Source organism: Eleutherodactylus coqui, chromosome 5 (genome assembly GCF_035609145.1).
Source record: "Eleutherodactylus coqui strain aEleCoq1 chromosome 5, aEleCoq1.hap1, whole genome shotgun sequence".
NCBI classification, from domain to species: Eukaryota; Metazoa; Chordata; class Amphibia; order Anura; family Eleutherodactylidae; genus Eleutherodactylus; species Eleutherodactylus coqui.
In genome coordinates this window covers 258,579,227-258,599,879 of record NC_089841.1, presented here as the reverse complement: position 1 = coordinate 258,599,879, position 20,653 = coordinate 258,579,227, and the positions used below count along the sequence as shown (strand labels likewise).

The following is a 20,653-nucleotide window of genomic DNA, read 5'->3' as shown; positions in this document are numbered from 1 at the left end:
TCTGGTTAGAATTGTCCGTGTGGACAGTCAAACAATCGCATTCAATTTAGGAGGCCCCACATGCAGATCCCCCATGTCAGTGTAGCATTCTTAACTTCCAAGTAAACACAAATAATGATAAGTCAGCTCACCCCCATCTGAATGAATTCACAATCTGTTCCAGCTGTATCACATCTTGTAGGGTGTACGGAAACTCTAGTGGACTGTTAGGACAGAAGTGCTTCCAAAATTAGACTTGTAAAGTCCAGCCACCAGCGTGATGAATAAAACTTTACTTTATACTGAAGCAACATTTTTAAAAATAGTCATGGCAGGCATGCATTGTCCCCAGCACAAAACTTAATTTCCATGGGATATAAGAACAGAAAACCCAGTAAAATGCCTTTGTCAACACCACGGTACCGGACACAGAATCTTAACTGAAGGTTTGTGAGGTTGCTAACTGGATCCTAGAAAACTGCATCATATGGAGTGGACTGATGAGTCACAGTACCAATTGTTTTGGGGCTGATAGTAGGGTTTATGTGTGAAGCCATGGACCCTAGTTGTCAACAAGCCACTATGCAGGCTCATGGTGGTTCTATACTGGTGTGGGGTGTGTTCTCATAGATTGGGTTCATTGGTCCATGTGAACACATCAACACCATTTGCACCCCTTCGTGAACTTCATGTACCCAATGATGGGATATTCCTGCAGAATAATGCACTGTACCATCAGGCCCAGTTTCTCCAAAATCTGTTCAAGGAACATACTGGAGAGTTCCTATAGATGAAGTATCATGCGTATTCGCCCAATGGAGTATTTATGGGATGTGGTGGAGAGGTCCTGCACCTACAAATACCAAAGAGCTGTGGGTGGCTATCTAGACGGTACATCTCAACATCCCTCACATGTCTTCTGTTTGTGGAAATGATTCCACATCAACTTCCTGCATGCACTGTACAGGGCTAGAGGGAGTTCTACATATTAGTTCCTGTCCCATGACTTTTGATATGTCAGATGGGATCACTGGCTCTAGAGGGAGGCCTACCTTCAAACTGCTTCATTTTAGTCTGCCGTATATTGAACAGACTAGGTCACTAGCTCCAGAGGGAGGCCTACCTTCTAACCATTCCATTCTAGTCTGTGATATACTAAACAGATGGGATAACTGGTTATAGAGGGAGGCCTACCTTTTAATCACTCCATTCTAGTCTGCCCTATACTGAACAGATGGGATCACTGGCTACAGAGGGAGGCCTACCTTCTAATCGCTTCATTCTAGTCTGCTGTATACTGAACAGATGGGATCACTGGCTCCAGAGGGAGGCCTACCTTCTTACTGCTCCATTCTAGTCTGCCATATCCTGAACAGATGGGATCACAGGCTATAGAGGGAGGCCTACCTTATAATAATAGAATAGAATCCTAGAATGGTAGAGTTAAAAGGGACCTCTGGTCCAACCTGCTGCTCAGTGAAGGATTCCATAAATCATTCCAGACAGAGATTTGTCCAGCCTTTGTTTGAACACTTCCATTGAAGAACTCACCACCTCCCATGTTAACCTGTTCCACTCATTGATCACCCTCACTGTCAGAAAGTTTTTTCTAATATCTAATTTTTGTCTCCTCCCTTTCAGTTTCATCCCACTGCTTCTAGTCTTTCCTTTTGCAAAGGAGAATAGGGCTGATCCCTCTGCACTGTGACAGCCCTTCAGATATTTGTAGACAGCGATTAAGTCTCCTCTCAACCTTCTTTTTTGCAAGATAAACATTCCCAGATCCTTTAACCGTTCCTCATAGGACATGATTTGCAGACTGCTCATCATCTTGGTAACTCTTCTCTGAACTTGCTTCAGTTTGTCTATGTCTTTTTTAAAGTTGGGTGCCCAGAACTTGACACCGTACTCCAGATGAGGTCTGACTAAGGCTGCCTGTCCACGGGCAGGTTTGAATTGCGTTCCCCGCGGCGATAATCCAGTCACGGGGAACGCAGTGACCGCTCTCCATAGCGTTGCTATGGAGAACGCAGCCCCCCTGTCCATGAGCGGAGAATCATAGTGATTCTCCACTCACAGCCGGCAAATTGCAGCATGCTGCGAATTGCCACGTTTCTCTATTGTGAGTCTGTCACCGCAACGCCCATGGACAGGCAACCTTATTTGGGGGGCTCACTCCAATCACATCCAGAACACAGTCGTTACGGAAAATCTCTCCTCCTCTTACATCTTCACCACAAGGAAGCTGAAGGTGCCTCTATGTGAAATGCTGTGATTTGCTGACAGCGGAGATCGTCTGCCGGCTCCTGCTCCCGCAACGCCCATGGACAGGCAGCCAAAGGAAGAGCAGAGAGGGATAATTACCTCACGTGATCTAGACTCTATGTTTCTCTTAATACATCCCAGAATTGTGTTGCCTTTTTGACTGCTGCATCACATTGTTAATTCATGTTCAGTCTATGATCTATTAGTAAACCCAAGTCTTTTTCACATGTGCTGCTGCTTAGCCCAATTGCTCCCATTCCGTATGTGCTCTTTTTATTTTTCTTGCCCAGATGTAGGACTTTGCATTCTCCTTGTTAAATACCATTCTGTTAGTTGCCGCCCACTGTTTAAGCTTCTCTAGATGTTTTTAAATACTCTCTCTCTTCCCGTGTTAGCTATCCCTCCTAGCTTTGTGTCATCTGCAAATTTGATCAGTTTCCCATCAATTCCATTCTACAGATCATTTATAAAAATGTTGAATGTCACTGGGCCTAGGACAGAGCCTTGTGTTACCCCACTTGATACATTCTTCCACTTGGATGTGCAGTGATTTATGACCACTCTTTGAGTACGATCACTCAGACAGTTGTGAATTCACCTAACAGTTGCCTTGTCAATCCCATATTTGGTCAATTTTTCAATATGTATGGTATGAGATACTTTGTCAAATGCTTTACTAAGCTCAAAATATACTATATCCACTGCATTTTCCTGATCAACCCAGCCAATGGCTCTGTCATAGAAGGAAATTACATTTGCCTGGCATGATTTGTTTGTTATAAACCCATGCTGGCTCTGGTTAATTACTCCATTTTTATCCAAGTACTTGCATACATGCTGTTTCAAAACACAGGTCTGCGACCAAAAAAACTGCATAGGATTTTTTTCACTCGTTCTTATAGATTTTTACTCACTGAAACCAGGAAAAACACTAAAAAAATGCTCATGTCCAGTTTTTTTTGCAAAACTCATGCTTTTAGTTTAGTTAAGCGTGAAATTTTCCTTTAACCTGAAATCTGGTATCCTATTTTTCATTCTAAAAATCATATCCCATAAGGATTTTTTACTTTCATTTAATATTTATACGTCTAATACTCAAGAATAATACAAAGAGAAAATAGGAAAGAATGTGCAGGGGGATAGTGGAAAGGTGTGGTAGGGTGGGTTAGGCAGTGTGAGAAAGCTCAGCTGATCATGTTCTAATAGGTTTATTTTGTTTGTAGCGAAACGAAAGGAATCTTACCGACTGGGTTGAGCATGTTTTGACATGTTCTCTGGGGTTTTAGGAGCAGTGAGTGTACATAAGCCTGCTGTTAGATTTGAACATGTTTCAACATGCTAAATTAGTTCAGGATCTAGTTTGCTGTATAAGCCACACTCACTTTACACCCTGCATTCAAACGTGACTGTGCTATTGTTTTTAGGTCTGTATTATGGCTCTGAGTGGCCGTGTTATTTCTCTGGGCAACTTTTGTTTTATTTGTGGTGAATACACAAGTACAAGTCAACAAAGAAACATAAGTGATTTCGTGAAGAAAGTGTATTTTGCTTACTTCAATATAAAACTTGGGGATCAAGACAAACCATGGGCTCCTCACAAGGTGTGCAAAAGGAAGATCTTTGTTTGTGGTTTAAGGGCAAGAAAAACTTCCTATGATGTGGCATGAACAGCAAAATCACACTACTGATTGCAATTTCTGATCAGCAGATGTGAAAGACTTTAATACAAAAAATTAAAAGCAAATATCCCACCCAAACCTTAATTCAGCTGTTTGCCCAGTGCCTCATAACTCTGAAATACCAATTCCACACCCACCTTCCAGTTTGTATAGTATTCCGAATGATTCGGAGGATGAAGATACATTACCTCCCCAGGATGAATCTAGCTCAGATTTTTCTCTTGATGAGGGACCCCAACCTTTTTCTCAGAGCGAGCTCAATGACCTTTAGGCCTTTCCAAACAAGCAGCTGAATTGCTAGGGTCAAGACTAAACAACAACAACCTGAAACATAATTTTATTGGTACAGATACCGAGAGAAGTTATTCACTCAGTTTTTCTGCAAAGAGGGAAATCTTGTTTTTTGTAATGATGTTCAACGGCTCATGAAGTGCTTTGAAATAGAATAGGATCCATTTTAGTGATGCCTAATTATTGATTCATCTAAAACAAGCCTCAAAGCAGTCTTGCTGCATAATGGGAATACATTTGCATAAATTCCTATAGGGAACTCTGTACATTTGAAAGAATGCTATAACGATTTGGCTGTGATTCTTAAGAAAATCAACTATCAAGAACATCGCTGGATGGTTTGTGGAGACTTCAAAATACTAACCCTGTTGTTGGGCCAGCAGGCTGGTTATACAAAATATTCCAGCTTCCTATGCTTGTGGGACAGTCGAGCCAGAGACCTCCATTGAACAAAAACGGATTGGCCACTGCAAGGCGTCTTAACCCCCGGCGAAAAAAAAAAGTCATTAATACTACTTTGGTTCCACCTGAAAAAATTTTATCACCACCTCTTCCCATTAAATTAGGGCTTATGAAGCAGTTTGTTAAATTACTGCCAAAAGATGGGGAATGTTTCATATATCTGTCTTCCAAGTTCCCCAAACTGTCTGAAGCCAAGTTGAAAGAGGGACTTTTTACCGGCCTCAACAAATGAAAACTTTTTTTGATCCCCTCTTTTCAGAAACAATGGGTGAAAAAAAGAGCGGGACTCTTTCAAGGACGTAGTGCACAAGTTTTTAGGGAAGACTCCCTCTACAAAACCATTGTACAACGTATATTGGCTGCATTTAAAGCTCAAGGATGCAAGATGAGCTTAAAAGTTCATTTCTTAAACTCCCATGTCAACTATTTTCCCGAAAACTAGGGAGCATATAGTGAAGAGCAAGGTGAAAGATTTCACCAGGATGTCCATGATATCGAGAGATGCTACCAAGGAAGTTGGGACGTCTACATACTAGCTGACTACTGTTGGATGCTCAATTGGGAAAATGAAAAATAAAAAGCGAAAGCATGATCGAAGGTGCATCAAAAAGAAGAAGAAAAGGTTTAAACAGGTAAAAAGGAGTGAACACGGAATTATAAATGTATCTTGAATGCATTTTTTAATAAATAATATATGTTTAGTTCATTGTAATAAAATTGTGATTTTTTTTTTCATCGCTCATATGCATTTATTATGTAAACCCCTCATATATTGAAAAAAAGTTGTACATGATGGGGGAAATGGAGGTAATTTTTGGATTTAGCACCCTAGAAAACGTTTATCTAAAATATCCCATATAGCTAAAAAAAATATTTTTTGCAGACCTGTGTACATTGTTCAAACATCTTTTCCGGTATAGAAGTCAGGGTCACAGGCCTGTAGTTTCCTGGATTCACCTTCTTCACTTTTTTGAAGATAAGGACAACATTTGCTCTTTTCCAATCTTCTGGGAATTCTTCTGTTCTCCGGGAATTTACAAAGATTATGGCGAGTGGTTCAGCAATTACCTTCGCTGCTTCCATTAGTATCCTAGGATGTAATTCATCTGGACCTTGAGACTTAATGTAATTCACCTGGACCTAAGTTAGCTAAGTGCTCCCTCACCATCTCTCTGCTTATAGATGGCCTGCATTATTTTATTCTCCCAATAGCACAGGGAAGATCAGTTGATGTTACATCTACTTTCTGAGAGAAAACAGATACAAAATAGGAATTTAAACGTTCGGCCTTCTCAACATCACTTAACCAATTCACCATTTTCATCTTGTAAGCATCCAATAGCATCTTTGACCTTTCTTTTGCTTTTGACATACCCCCCAAATCCTTTTTTATTGTATTTGGCCTCTGTTGCACGCCTCAATTCAATATTAGCTTTTCTGACACTTGCCCTACAGTTTCTGTAGACTGCATTATAGTCTTTTTTTTAAGATATCACCCCCTCTTACCTTTTGATAAACATATTTTCTTCCTTTTTAACATGTGTGCAAGTTCTATCCTCTTTTTTTAAAATGCTTCCCATTCTTCCTTCTTCTAGGGATTGTTAACGATTGTGCTTTGAGAATCTCATTTCGCAATATTTTCCAACCTTCTTGGACATTTCTGTCCTTAAGAACATCCAGCCATTGGATTCTTCCCACCCCCTTTCGGAGTTCATTGAAATCTGCCTTTCTCAAATCCAACCTTGAGGTCTGAGTCTTCTCAGGTCTTCCTCCCCTTTTTATCCAAAATTCAAGGATAGCATGATCACTGCCTCCTAAGGTCCCAGCCACCCTTACTTCCTCAACCATTCCCTCCCTGTTAGTAAGAATTAGGTCCAAGATAGCAGATCCCCTTGTTTTCTCTTCGACCTTTTGGAAGATAAAGTTGTCAGCAAGAGCGGATGGGAATTTGTTGGATCCATTACTTTTACCTGAGATTCTCAACAAATGTCTGAATAGTTAAAATCTCCCATGATCACTATGTCATGTTTTTTTAAGAGCTTGGACATCTGATGTAGAAATAGTTCATCAATATCTTCTGCTTGTCCAGGTGGCTTATAGTAAATGCCTACAATGATGTCCTTTCTGTTCTCTCCTTGTATTCTTACCCAAACAGTTTCTACAGAACCACCATGCTCTGAAGTTTGAATGTCTGTAGACATGAATGTTTTCCTAACATAGAATGCAATACCTCCTCCCGTTTGTAGGTCTGTTTCTTTTAAATAAGTTATATCCTTTAAGCCTTGTATTCCAATCATGTGTATCATTCCACCAAGTTTCCGTGATGCCTATGACATATTTCTTTTCCTGCGTTAAGAGCTCTAATTCTCCTTGTTTGTTTCCCATGCTCTGTGCATTTGTGTAGAAACATTTTAGTTTGTGACCGTGTCTTTTACTCCTTTACTTTCCTTCTGAATTTTGTCTGAACCCTGAGGTTCATAGAGCTGTTGCAGCTAAATACCAAGAAAGTAAACCCGAGGTTCATAGAGCTGCTGCAGCTAATTATCAACAGAAAGCCCCAAGGTTCATAGAGCTGGAGCAGCTTATCAACAGAATAATCCAGAAATTCACAGCGCAGCTGTTAAAAGAAAGGGCAAAGATAATCCAAGAGGACCATCTGAAAGGCAATCGCTTCCCTGGAAGGCTAAAGCTTTGTCCAGAATGTTGCAGGAAGTCCTGGTGGAGTCAAGATTGACAGGGGGGTGACGCCCCTGAATGTGACTGGCTGCACATGTGGTGATCCTCGAGGTCCAGGAAGGCAGTAAGGAATCGTAGCTGCAGAAGGCCGCTGCCTTGGGAGCGGTGACCGCTCACCAGGAGCGGGGCGGCGGCTGGAAAAAATGTGACAGCCGCCACACAGCAGACACAAGTGCCGGATGGCCATCCCCCACGGTGCTGGACCACATTGGGAGCGCTGTGCGGAGGAGCGTCCGTGAGACAACAGGGAAGCGCCGGCCAGCAGGCTCTCCTGACGGAGGCGGACCACATGCGCGGCCAGCGCCAACATCGGGGTGAGCGGGCCGTCAGCCAGCACAGAGGCTGCAAGAGCTGGGAGAATGCAGCACTCAGCTGGCGGCCCGCCGGGTCAGCAGACGGGAACGGACGGTGTGCTTACTTACACCGATTGCTGCACACTGCACATTGATTAATGGGTGCCCTGCAGCGTTAGCCTGATGCTTACTTCGGTTCTTAGCCTTACATTATTACATGTGAATGCTGCCATGTAACAGCAGTTACATGGCAGTATTGACACCTCATAATGTAAGGCTAAGAACCAAAGTAACCGTCAGCCTAGGCTGCAGGGCACCTATTAATTAATGTGCAGTGTGCAGCTAGGACCTTCGTGCCTTAACCCTATTGGGAGCTAGCGGTGTGAGAGGGGCGATCCTCCTATCAAACCCCTAGCTTCTGGTGGCGTCAAGGTACACTAATACCGCAAGAAGGTCCCTGCAGCAAAAAGTATCCTCGACCCTCCTGAAAGAGACTCAAAGAGGAGATGACGGATAACCCCCGTACCGGCTAGGAGCTCCGAAGGACGGTAGTTTCACAGCTGAAATCACTGGGATAACCACTGGGTGGAGCCTTATAACCCTGGTCTTTCACCTACATTTGTTGCCCATTTTAACACGGCGTATTGCAGTTCTGTAAAATCTATTAAAGACCTATGTGAATATGTTAAAAAAGGCAGCGATTAGGCTTTATTTGGTCTTAAAAATGATAGTGAGGAGATCAAATTATATGTAATTGGTCAATACGTTAGCAGTTCTGCGGCTGATTGAAGAAATCTGGTGTTTCCCATATACGAAAGGTTCCTCCATCTTGCTGTACATTTGGAAAATGGCCAGCGTATCTATTTTAATCCAAATCACAACAATAATTTGCTACAGAAGGTTAACAGCCTTCAGAAAACTACACTTTTCATTTTAGACCTATACAAAACAGCTGATTTAGCAAAAAACTCTTCTTTATGTGGAAGTTCCTTACTACTATATAAGGAAAAGTAACAGATTTGAGAGGAGAAAACGCAGAAATGATGTTGATGGCCGTCCAGAAGTGAAAATGGATCAAACTTTGGGCAGAGTGTATGCCGTCCCTAGGGCTGGGTTCACATGGGGCAGAATTGACGCGGAATTTCCGTGCAATTCCGCCCGCGGCTCCTAATCCTGGAATTTTGCAAAAATCTCATCCACACGTTGCGGCCAATGCATAGCCGCAAAGCCGTACAAAAACTGACATGTGGCACGGAATTCAATTCCACAGAATGTCAATTCTTTTCTCTTTTCCGCATCAGTCTCTTTCCTCTCTATGGGGAGAGAAAGCCGCAGTGGAATGCCGACAGCAAAACCGCTCCAAAACCCGCGGGTTTTGAAGCTACGCTTTCCCAGTGGAATTCTCGCGGTTTTTCGGTACGGCAATTCCGCGAGATTTCCGCAGAAATTCTGTCTTGTGTGACCCCAGCCTTAGTCCACCCTCACAGCCGTTTGCAGAAACGAGTTTTTCAATGCTGCATTCTCAGCAGTGCTGGCACGCGTTTTGTCAGCGTTTTCAGCATAGCTGAAAACGCTGCCAAGGAAGCTGAAGAAAACAAAACCATACTCACCTAGCAGGCGCCATCCGGGTCCCTCCCACTGCTCTCCAGAGCTCCGGGCAGGCTTCAGGGCCCTTCTCAGTGCCGACAGAGCATCTTTTGCTGGTAACGGGGTTTGAAGAACCCGCCTCCAGCAAGAGATTGCTCTGATTGGCTCATCCCGCAAGCTCAGCCAATCAGAGCCAGCACTAGAAGCACCAATCATGGCAGTGATTGGTTCATTGAGTGCTGGCTCAGGCAATCAGAGCAATCTCTTGCTGGAGGCGGGGTCTTGAAACCCCGTTATCAGGAAAAGATGCCCTGTTGGCGCTGACAAGTGCCCGGAAACCTTCCGGCTAGGTGAGTACTGCTTTTTGTTTTAGGTAGTGTAGCTAGGGCTGTGTTTAGCGTCAAAAATGCGGTACCAAATTGTGCCAAGTTTTCAGCAGCGCTAAACTGCTGCCCATTTGTTTCAATAGGTGATGCAGAGCTCAAAACGGCCAAAAATAGAACATGGATCGCTGTCAAAGCACAGCGTGGAAAATCCTGCGTTTTACTGTTTGTGTGAGCAGCCCCATTGAAATGAATGGGACGTTTTACAGCGTTAGGCGCAGCGCTGAAAACGCTGTACAAAAACGCCTGTGTGAGGGAGGCCTTATAACGCTGAGTGCTATTATCTTCATCTTCTCCCTCATGAAATTAGAAGTTCGACGTCATTCTTGGATTTCAAGTCTTAATGGTATTGTTCCCCCCACATAGCAATCAGTGTGTAAGGCTCTAGGCTTGCAAGAGGAGGACAAGCACTGGAAGGCTACTATGGAAAAAGCTTCTCTTTGTGATTCTCCATTTAAAATATGGGAACTTTTCTCAGTATTGTTGATATATTGTCAGCCATCAGATGCTTTATGTCTTTGGGAAAAATCCAAGGTTAGTACGTGGGAGGACATAAAGCGTCATATAGTGCCAGAGCTGCAAGGAAATGTTCACCACATAATGAATGAACTTTATAATAAATGCTTGATATATATTATATAGTGATAATGCAGTAGCAAGAGTGGCCTCTAAGCACACTTACAGAGTTTGGTTTAGGTAACATGCACCTGTAAGGGTGCAGTTACAAGTTACGTTAAGGGAGGGGAAACTTAAGTTTGTAACTTGCAGTTACAAGTTAAGTTTCCCCTCCCTCACAAGTTCAGTGTCCTTTGAAGCCGGTGGAGTTTAGGTCCGTTGAGGCTGGTGGGGCCCTGAGGCCTCTGTAGACCAGGTGGTAGTCTGTGAGGGACCCGGGAGGACGGAGTAAACATGGGGTAGTCGGCCCTTCGCTCATCACCTGTTGGGCCGAAGTTGCATATGATATGCTGGACGGTGTGTATGTTGAATATGTTGCTATGCCATGCTGAAATGAACGCTGGAGGAACCAGCATTTGGACTTTACCTGATTTTCCTTGATGTCATTGCAGTGCTGCCATCCCTGGGCAGGGGAAAGTAAGAGAGAGATCCCGGGCAAGTAACCCCCACTTGCCACATATGGTAGAGGATGCTCAGGCACAGAATGGAGCACAACGCTGCTGGAGGCAGAGTGTAAAGAGACAGGAGGCCAAAAGACTCTGGTTGCTGAGGAGCAATGCAAGCTGCGGTAAAAGGGCAAGGAGGCCGAAGTTTGTGGTTGCCATGGGCAAAAGACATTGACAGCGGGAGGGGTTGCCAGGGGACAGATGGACGGTGTCTTGAGGTGCGACCATATGGACGGTGGTGCACAAGAGAGTCCAGTGGCCAGGAGGCCAGTGCAAGTGGAGGTGAGAACCTGCCAGCTAATAGTGGGTGGGATCCCACTGTTGGTGATCTTGGATCCACAGCAGGATAGGTCAGCAGTTATGCCAGACATTTTGCCATTTCCTTATTGTGGTCCAGAGACTGATCAAGTGGTGAGTCTAAGCTTAGGGACTCCATATGGTACTGTGACCTGGGACTTGACTAAATGAGGGAGACTGCAAGTGGACTTTCTGTTAGGCACAGACTTTTCCCACTTCTTTCAGCTGTGGGAGGGAAAGGATCCGCTGCAGTCTCCTACAAAAACTGCATGTGTGAATAGTGCTCAAGGACTGTTATCTGCTGGTCCAGAGGAGCGACTGCAGTGCCACACATCAACTTAGGGGAGTGGGGAGAGCACTCCGAGGACTGATGAAGGGGGGCAATGTGGAATGGAACATTGTGACAATGTGTTTACCTTGCAGGATGATGAAAGGCGTGATAATGCAAAGTCGTATGAAATGCTCAATATGTCTTTGTTGCAGTTTGGTGCAGAGAAATCTGCACAATGTGAACTCATGTCTAGTAGAAATGCTTATAATGATGATGAAGGGAATCTGCACCATCTGAATTTATGTCTTAAAATGCATGTGCGAGGGATTGCTCAGGCGTGGTTAGACTAGCTGATAGCCATGGCACACCTAGAGTTAAAGAAATTAACCCCTCAGGTTCTGACACTTTAGTTCAGCTACAGGAAAGGTAAAAGTTACTTTCTGCTGCTAGAAATGAAATTGCCTTATTGAAGCGTCGGTGTAGTCAACTCAGGCAGGAGTTAGTAGTGGAGAAACAGGAATCCAACATGGTGGAAGTAAATGCAAGAGAATGCATCAGCTGGTTGGAGGAGGAATTGAATGATAAAAACAGCCGCTTAGGACAAGAGGTTGTTTGCGTGAATGCGGTATGGCAGAAACGTATGAAGGCTTCCAGAGAGACCTGGGAGGAGAAGACTGCTGGGCTAAAACAGAAATGGGAAGCTGAAGTTGTGCTGCTGAAAAGTAGTCATGAGCAAGAAGTGCAGCAGTTGTGTTCAAGACTGAACATGGAGGAACAGAAGCAAGAGAGGCTTCAGGATGAGCTTGAGAGAAAGTCAGAAGACTTAAAGGGACAGCGTGCGATCGTTCAAGCATCGCAAGTAGAAATAGCTTAGTTAAAACTCCAGCTGCCACGGGTACAAACAGAGATGGAGAACGTCAAAGCTATGGCGGCAGTGTCTGAGAACGCTAGGCAGAAAGCCGAGGATAAAGTGAGAAGCCAATGGCAGGATGAGGTATCCCAGCTACACAAGAGCTTATATGAGGAAGCTAAAATACGTGAAGCTGAAACAGAAGCAGATGAAACAAATAGTGAATTTGCAGCAGGACCTACATGCTCTACAACAAGAAAACAAAGGTTTTAGGCTGCCTGTCCACGGGCGATGATCTGCTGGCAATAAATCGCCGGCGGATCACGCTGTGTGAAGCTTTCCATAGCGTCGCTATGGAAAGCGCAGCGCCGTCGTCCACGAGCGGAGAATCATAGCGATTCTCCACTTGCGTGATCTAAATCCCGGTCCATTTGTCAGTGTTTCCGGACTGATAAAAACTTTCTGGATCGACTGGTCACTATAGATGAGACCTGGATTTATTTGTATGACCCTGAAACCAAGGAACAGTCAAAAGAGTGGAGGCACAGTGGTTCTCCTCGCCCAAAGAAGTTCAGCCACTAAGGTGATGGCGTCTGTGTTCTGGGATAAGGAGGGCGTGCTGCTAGTGGACTACCTTCAAAATGGTTTCACCATCAATGCAAGGTATTTCATTGAACTTTTGGACCAATTGAAGGCAGCTCTAAAGGCCAAAAGGCGCGGCAAGCTGTCCAAAGGAATCTTGTTCCTGCAAGACAACGCCTCCGCTCACACTGCACAAGCGACCACGGCAAACTGGTGGAGCTAAGCTTCCAGCTGGTTGACCACCCACCTTATTCACCAGATCTAGCTCCCTCTGACTATAATCTGTTTCCAAACCTGAAGAAACACCTCAAGGGTACCCAATTTCACACCATTTCTGATGCTATGGCTGCTACGGATGACTGGTTTGAGGCACAACCGAAATCCTTCTTTTTGGAAGACCTACAGAACTTGGAATACCGATGTAAGAAGTGCGTTGGCATCAGTGGAGAGTATGTGGAATAAATGTAAAGTTTCATCTTCCTATCTTGTTTCTTTCTGGGTAAAGCCAAAGACTTATCAGCAGCCCCTGATAGTATATGTGTGTGTACAATGTGACTGGTATCTAATGCTTGAAAATGGTGCTCTAACAGTGCTGAAATGCTGCAAAATTTCTTTTATCCAATAACATACAGTTAATACAACCAATAGACCGATAAGTCTCTAATTTCCTCAAGTTCTGGAGCGCGGAGATTTTTCTCTTTTCCTGTTTTGATCCTGGGCATTCTGGTGATCCACAGGAGCTTTTTACCAGTTGATCGGTGAAGGTCCCAAACAGCGGAATCCCAATGGTCTACAATAGATAACCCATTTTAAGTCATCAGTAGTTTTACCCATGACCACCCACTCTCACACAGGTTGTACCCTGCACCACCGTGCATTCGTCTCTTCACACACACGGGTCACCAAATAACCTGCCACTCTCAGATAGGCTACACCCCATGACCCCCACTCATGCAGGTGGCACCCTGCACCGCCATGCACCACTGTCCTGTCACACATCGGGTGAACCCCATAATCCCCCAACTCTTATACGGGTTGCACCCTCATGCATCCCCCTCCTCTCACATATAGGATACATCCCTTGAGCCTCTTTCACACAAATACTGCTCCATAGATTAGATGCTCTCCCATGACCCCCCTCCCCTCACAATCATTAGCATACAGACCCCTGCCAAACCAGCTATGTAGTACATCACTGAGACACCCAATACCACACAGAGACCCCACACCAGTCGTGCAGTACGTTGTTCAAACCCACCCGCTCAAAGATACTCCTGCCAATCAGAGGCTGCAGCATTAGCATTGAGAACTCCTGGCATCATGGCACCCAGGATGTCAGCACTGATACCAGGAGAATGGTAGGTGGTGGTCACCTGATTTTCGCTGTCAGACACTGAAGGAATCACAGGACTGAGGACGGGTAAGTACCCTTTGTCATATTTTAATTTTTTTGGCTCTGATTTTAAAAAGTTAATTCTAACCAGACAGCCCCTTTAACTGGGCACGGGGGCCGGCGTGATGTTGGTGGGGTGCACAGAAAGCATAGTGTGAGTTTCTGGGGGTGAATTGAGAAGCATGTGGCAGGTTTGGGATCTGTGTGGTAAGGGTGGTCCAGGAGGCGCATCGTTAAGCAGGGGGATTTGAACAGTGTACTGCATGGCTGTTGTGGTATTTGGGGGGGCCTCAGCAATTTACTGTATAGCTGGTTTGGGGGTCTGTATGGTAATGTTTGTGAGGGAGAGGGGTTAATGGGCTGCAGCCCATGTGTGAGGAGAGGAATGCATGGTGTTGCAGGGTACAACCTGTGTTGTGTCATGGGGTGCAGCCTTTGAGGAGGGGTGGCATGGGGATGCAATCTGTATGAGACTGGAGGGGGCTGCATGGAGGTACAGGGTAGAACTTTCAATAGGCTGACAACACAACTCTACTTGCAGAAAATGAAAATGACCTTGAATACCTAATTCAAAGAGGCAAAGAAGAAAACGAACACATGGGACTATATCTTAATATTAAGAAAACAAAGCTGCTGACAACAGTAAGCAATGTTGTACCACGCATAACAATCCGCAATCAAGAAATTGAGTCAGTCCAAGATTTCACTTTCCTTGGATCTAAGATCGACCTAGGTGGAGAATTGGAGCCTGAAATCAGACATCGACTCACCCTTGGCCGTAGTGCAATGCAAGGAATGGCGAAGATATGGAAGAGCAAAGACATCAGAATTACAACAAAGATCCAAATAATCAATGCAGTTATTTACCCAATAACTACATATTCATGTGAAAGCTGGACCCTCAAGAAAGTAGAGAGAAGGATGGAGGACTTTAAGAGGTGGTGCTGGCGGCATATGCTGCGCATACCGCGGACAGAGAGGGTCACAAATAAGGCCGATCCTAGACAGTGTCAGACCAAATGTATCACTAGAAAGCAGAATCACCACCGCAGGTGCCCGCCGCCCTCATTCACTCATGTGCGAGTGCATCTCATCTTATTAATCATCATTAACATATCATTAATGCTTTATTTGTTTAAACACAGGGCTAAAAACTCCTTAGGCTGGGTTCACACGAGGCGGATTTGCCGCGGAAATTCTCCGCGGCGAATCCGCATGCGGCCGCTAATCCCGGGATTAGCCAGCCATGTAGACGAGATTTCTCAGAAATCTCGTCTACACGGGACGGCAAATCCGCTGCGGCTAAGCTGGCAGAAGCCGCCGCAGCGGCGCGGATTTGCCGACCGCAGTATGTCCATTTTTTTCCCCTGCTGCGGCCGCGCTCTCCTCTATGGGAGCGCCGGCCACAGCGGAAGAGTGAGCGGCCGGGCCGCTTCAAAGCCGCCGCCAAACTGCGAGATTTCCGCCTAGAATCCGCCTGTGAGAACCCAGCCTTAGTGACCAAGCCTGTGACTGAAATTTTGGAAATCTGACATGTATCACTTTAACATAAAAATACTCTGTAAAGGTTTTCCTATCCAAGTGATTCTGACTGTTTTTTGCCACATATTTAGGTGGTAAAAATAGACCAATAGAATGTGTAAATTTATTAAATTGCCAAAATTGGGAAAATTTTGAAATAATTATTTTTTTTTTTAGGCCTCATGTCCACGGGGAAAATCAGATCCGCTGCAGATTCTACATGTAGAATCTGCAGCGGGTCCCTCCTGCCCCGCGGACATGAGCGCCGAAAATAAGAATTTAAAAGTATTTACCATCCGGCGCGGGCGGAGAAGATCAGCTGTTCCTCACGGCCGGATCTTCATTTTCGGCCGGCGGATGAATTCCTGACGCCGGCGGCACGTCGCCGGCACGTCGCCGACGTGCCGCGCGCATGCGCCGGGCACATCCGCCGAGCCGAAGCAAGGAAGATGCGGCCGTGAGGAACAGCTGATCTTCTCCGCCCGCGCCGGATGGTAAATACTTTTAAATTCTTATTTTAGGTCTCCCGCGGATCCGGACGGCTTCCATAGGCTTCAATAGAAGCCCGCGGGAGCCGTCCCCGCGGGAGACCCGCACGAAAATGGAGCATGGTCCGGATTTTTCCATGCTCCATTTTTTTTTAAATCCCTTTTATTGACGATCCGCGGGTATTTATCTACCCGCGGGTGGTCAATGCATCCCTATGGGATGCGGATCCGCATGCAGGAAATCCGCTGCGGATCCTAAATCCTATTTTGCCCGTGGACATGAGCCCTTAACCTTTTTAAACTTTAGGTTGTATTTTTAACCATTTAGGAGACGTACAAATTTAACATTAATTATAATGTCAACATTTTGAGGAACATTTTGTTTTTCTACACCAAGCCAAGATTGCAAAGGCACATGGTATGGTGTCATACCATAGGTAGATATCCCCACAAATGACCCTCATTTAAAAAAAAATACACATCTTAATGTATTCACTGAGGGGTGTCAGGAGTATTTTGACCCCATAGTGTAATTTTTTTTTTATTTTTTTATTTTTTTTTAGGAGTTAATGCAATTTAGAGAGGAAAAAAATAACATTTCATATTTTTGCAAGTGTGTCACTTTAAAAAAGTTTTTCTCAATATAAGATAACATAACATGGGTCAGCACTACCCAATGGAAATAGATTTCAATAGAAATCTATAGGTGCTCATTAAAACATGGCTGCAACATACAGTAGAAGCAGAAACCAAAAATGGCAACGGCATGCAAAATACATCAGAGGTATACATACCTATAATCAATACTCTAACCACATTAAATAATGCAAGGTTCTGGGTATATGATTCGATCGAATTACATTAGCCCGTCTACAAATGTCCAGTTGACCAAGCTCTCAGATGGGTTCTAACTAGAGATGAGCGAGCGTACTCGCTAAGGCAAACTACTCGAGCAAGTAGCCCTAATATTATGTCTGGCTGCACAACGGGGCTCAAACGAAAGGAGCATTAAATTTGAACTGTCTTAACTTTTACGTGATCGCCATTATCCATTGGATAATGGCGATCACGTGACCGGGGACCGCTCACTGCAGCCCCCTATCAGTGCTCCAGCCTCTCAACTACCTTTAGCAGCCAGGATTTTTTAAATTTCCCGGGCCCTCCCCAGCTTATGCGCTTGCATCCACTATTTTGTCGACTGGCACATGTGCCAATGCTGGGAAAAGGGCTTCGGATAAAGATCCTATCAGGGGACATCACCGAAGGCCTTACGTAAGTAATTTCCCCTCCCCTCACGGATCTTTTACGTGATCGCCATTATCCATTGGATAACGGCGATCACGTGACCAAGGACCGCGTACCACGGCCCCCAGTGAAATCTCCAAGCTGCCGGCTACGTTTCCTAGCTAGAAGCAGGGAGATTTTAAATTATCCATTGGATATCGGCGATCGCATGACCGGGGATTGCTCCCTGCAGCCCCCTCATGACAGCTCCAGGTTGTAGACCTGTAGCTGATAGCACGGAGCTGTTACATCCACAGCCCGCAGGGCTTTAATCCCCAGAGCGAGCAAGTTGTTTCAACCCTGAGGATTAAAGCTCAGCCACCCAGGACGTAAAAACACTATGGGGTGGTCACTAAAGGGTTAACAAATAGACATGAGCTTTTGTTAATTGATAAGGTTGCAGAACTGAACAACACTTCACATTAAGAAGTGTTAGTTTGCAGATAATTATAAGGGTGAATTCACTTATTGCACGTTAATGCGAATGTTGGTTGTGAAAGGAACACCAAAACTGCTTAATACTGCAACACGACTTAAAGGGGTTGTCTCACGGCAGCAAGTGGGGTTATACACTTCTGTGTGGCCATATTAATGCACTTTGTAATATACATCGTGCATTAAATATGAGCCATACAGAAGTTATTCACTTACCTGCTCCGTTGCTGGCGTCCCCGTCTCCATGGATCCGTCTAATTCTGATGTCTTCTTGCTTTTTTAGACGCGCTTGCGCTGTGCGGTCTTCTCCCCTTCTGCTCGGTCCAGGCACGAGCGGCGTTCTGGCTCCGCCCCTTCTACGTGTCATCACGTAGCTCCGCCCCGTCACGTGTGCCGATTCCAGCCAATCAGGAGGCTGGAATCGGCAATGGAACGCACAGAGCCCATGGTGCGCCATGGGAGAAGACCCGCGGTGCACCATGGGAGAAAACCGCAGTGCATCCCTGGGAAAGGACCGGCGGCCATCTTGGGAGAAGATTTTTTAAAGTCCTTATTTCGTCGGATCGGTAAGTTGCAAGCGGTTTAAAAACCGCTTTACTTTGCTATTTTATGCCAGGGGGTGACAGGGGGAATGGGGTAAGGTAAAATTTTGAGGTTTGCCGCGAGACAACCCTTTTAAGTCAATGAAGAAACTCCGTTCACACCTGAAGACAGTGATGCTGTAGATTCTCAGATCTACTGTCGCTCTGTGCTGGAAAGCGACAACCTTTTCACAGTAGATTTCATTGATTGTCACGCAGTGAGCGATGCACAGGCACCTGACGGCCGTCCCAACGACTACCGCGTCTGTGCTTTCATACAGGAGCAATAGAGAATGCAGGCAGAGCGCACCGAAGATCTCCGTATACATATTGTAATAAACGCTTCCTCCACACGGGCGGGTCGGAACCCACATGCAGGATTCCCTCAGCGGAGTTTGACCCGGTGCCAGGCCTGCTTACCTGTCCAGCGCATTCTCTATCTTCTCCTGTGCTGCCAATGTGCCAGGTAGCACATGTCCAGTACAAAGGACGCCACGCTGTCGCTATGACGATGACGTGGCCTCCTGTGCTTCAAATGGGCCAGCCGGCGCATGCGCAATTGAGAGGATGCCACGGCTCCTGCGGCCATTCTGCAATAATGATTGCAGAATAGCTACGGCACGGACGGCTTACATCGACTTCAACGGAAGCCGGCCGTGCGTATCCCGCGGCAAATCGCAGCATGCTGCCACTTCTTTCTAACGAGCAGAAAAATCACAATTGATTCCTGCTCGTGGGCAGGAAATCACATTTTTCTATAGCATGCTGAGGGCTGGATTTGCTGCGAAGTCCGGAGGCAGAATCCCGCTCTGGCTTTCGCAATGCAAATCTGCCTGTGGACAGATAGCCTTAGAATATGAGGAATTGGATAAATATCACAAAATCTCCATTTTCACCTGCTTGATAAAGAAAAGCCGAGATCCTAGCTTCCTTCTTCACCCCGCTGAACAATGAGTAGGCTAGATCATGGCCTCCCGAACAAGGATCCTTCACCCCGCTGGACACGGACCAGGCTAGATTATGGCCTGAAGAACAAGGATCCTTCACCCCCCTGGACACTGACTAGGCTAGATCACGGCCTCAAGAACGAGGATCCTTCACCCCGCTGGACACTGACCAGGCTAGATTATGGCCTGAAGAACGAGGATCCTTCACCCCCCTGGACACTGACTAGGCTAGATCATGGCCTCAAGAACGAGGATCCTTCACCCCACTGGACACTGACCAGGCTAGATCATGGCCTGAAGAACGAGGATCCTTCACCCCGCTGGACACTGACCAGGCTAGATCACAGCCTCAAGAACGAGGATCCTTCACCCCGCTGGACTCTGACCAGGCTAGATCACAGCCTCAAGAACGAGGATCCTTCACCCCGCTGGACTCTGACCAGGCTAGATCACAGCCTCAAGAACGAGGATCCTTCACCCCGCTGGACTCTGACCAGGCTAGATCACAGCCTCAAGAACGAGGATCCTTCACCCCGCTGGACTCTGACCAGGCTAGATCACAGCCTCAAGAACGAGGATCCTTCACCCCGCTGGACTCTGACCAGGCTAGATCACGGCCTCAAGAACGAGGATCCTTCACCCCGCTGGACTCTGACCAGGCTAGATCACGGCCTCAAGAACGAGGATCCTTCACCCTGCTGGACACTGACCAGGCTAGATCATGAAATCACAGAGGTGAGGAAAAAGAAAAAAAAAAAAACACATTCACTGAAAAAGCCAAAAATACAATACCTGAAGGTCTGCAAAGCAGACACTGTCGCCATAGGCATGATCGCCATAAGGCAGGCACAATCGCCACCGGCACAATCGCCGTAGGGCAGGCGCAATGGCCTTAAGCCCTGAGGATATGTAGTCAGCCAGACAATAATGTGTGGAGGAGCAGCTTGTTCCTGGCAGGCTAATATGCAGTCACCCACTCAACCCAGCCCAAATTGGGGAGGAGTGACTGCATATACTAATAGCCTGCACATGTGAACGATACCAAAGATGTCAGCCATAGATGGGTGGTGACCCACCATACAGGATAACAACCCTGGCTGATATGACAGCGGGTTGCCCTGTATCTCCAAGGTGGGCCACACTGGCTGACATCTTGGGCTCCCCCACCAACTAGCAAACTACATACAAAGATACTAATGCATACTAAT

General features: G+C 45.7%; 1 protein-coding gene across 12 annotated transcripts in view; it reads right to left on the bottom strand.

Annotated features, from left to right (window-relative positions):
- The window catches only part of JSRP1 (junctional sarcoplasmic reticulum protein 1), a 93,216-nt gene that overhangs the window by 68,555 nt on the left and 4,008 nt on the right, over positions 1-20,653 (bottom strand). For 2 of the 12 annotated variants that reach the window (XM_066604576.1, XM_066604583.1), the window contains exon 2: positions 13,427-13,586. The exons of the other annotated variants lie outside the window; for them this stretch is intronic. The gene's annotated coding sequence lies outside the window, so the exon portion shown is untranslated. The remainder of the gene's footprint in view (positions 1-13,426; positions 13,587-20,653) is intronic. 12 annotated transcript variants of the gene reach the window in all.